We start from the raw sequence: 1,547 nt of genomic DNA on the forward strand, positions 1-1,547 counted from the left end.
TACCGGCAATAGAATTAATCTTCTTGGTGAGATGGGATTTCTTGTGTTGCTTTCCCTTCTTGCATGCTATACATTTGTCTTCAAAGTTAAAACTTTTTAAGGGAACGCCCATCACAAGCCCATTCTTGACAATGAAGTTCATCTTCCGAAGATGAATATGTCCCATTCTCCTGTGCCATAATTCTGATTCTGATTCGCTTGCTTTTGTCATTAAACAGGATTCTCCAGTGGCCATTTCAGTAGACCTCATATCCATCACATATGTATTCGTTTCACGTGGAGCTTTCATTACTATCCATTCGTCTGGTATTTGAAAACCAGGTTTCAATACGATCGCTTCATTCTTCGTGAAATGGACAGTGTAATCTTTATCACAAATCTGCGACACACTCAGCAGATTGTGCTTTAATTCCTCCACAAAGTTTACATTCTCAAGTGTCATTCTCCCATTCGACACTGTTCCTCTACCAGTAATCCTACCACCGCTCTCACCAGCAAAACTAACTCTTGCTCCCTGAACAGGTTTTAAATCTTGCAACAAGTGTTTGATGCCTGTCATGTGCCGGGAACAGCCGCTATCTACAATCCAAAGATTGTTGGCAGCCCTGTTCAACTGTTCCTGCACAATAAAACAAAGAGTTAGAATCTTGGGACCCAAGACCAATTGGTCTTGGATCGATACGTCCCGTACCCTGGCTTTCTCAAGTTAGCATCAGGATAATTTCTGTAAGTCCTGTTAGGGAATCTCCTTGCAGATTGAGTGTAATGCCTTCCAAACCTATGAGAGTTGAAAGTATTATATCTTGTGGTTTGGTTGAAAAACTGAGGTTTGTTTTTATAAAAACTTGAATTAGTTACATTTTTGCACTTTGAAAAGTTTTCATTTTTAGCAGTAACAAAATGACGCTTATCCTCAGTTGTATTTGGCCTCACACCTCTAAATCTCGGCTTCAGAGGGCAGTCTGCAACTAAATGCCCTAATTTGTTACATCTAAAGCAACACCGACTCTCCATTTTCTTGTCAAATGTTGGTTTGGATGTAGAGGCAGTGTTACCATCCGTATGTCTCACATAAGGTGGGACGTACGGATTGAGTGGAGAACTCTTTTTAGAAATTTTATTTTTATCTCCACCGTTGGGTAACCCTACTTTCTCTTTTGTCTGACCAGATTCGGACAACTTATCCGAATCCGATGAGACTGGACTCGAAACAGAAATATTCACACTAGAAACAGGCGAACTCGTTTCGCCACAGCTAACACTTGGTTCTACCCTTGTAATCTTGATTGGAGTTGTCTGAGTAACCTCGAAATCAACAGATTTTTGAACACTCGGATTATAGGTATAGTTGTGGTTAAAGGGTGGTGGAACTTCGTGATATCCGATTCCTCCCCTCTTTGCAGAGGTACCTTGATCACTCACGAGGTGATCAAGGATGGCCGAGGAATTCCTGAACTGCTCAAGTTTGCGGTTCAGTTCCACCACCTTCACCTGGTGGTCAGCAATCTGTTTATCCCGATCAGCAATCAATTTAGTTTTTTCTTCTA

Source organism: Bidens hawaiensis, unplaced genomic scaffold (genome assembly GCF_021521415.1).
Source record: "Bidens hawaiensis isolate Kalapana, Puna unplaced genomic scaffold, B.hawaiensis_p1.1 tig00006273_1, whole genome shotgun sequence".
Classification (NCBI taxonomy): domain Eukaryota; kingdom Viridiplantae; phylum Streptophyta; class Magnoliopsida; order Asterales; family Asteraceae; genus Bidens; species Bidens hawaiensis.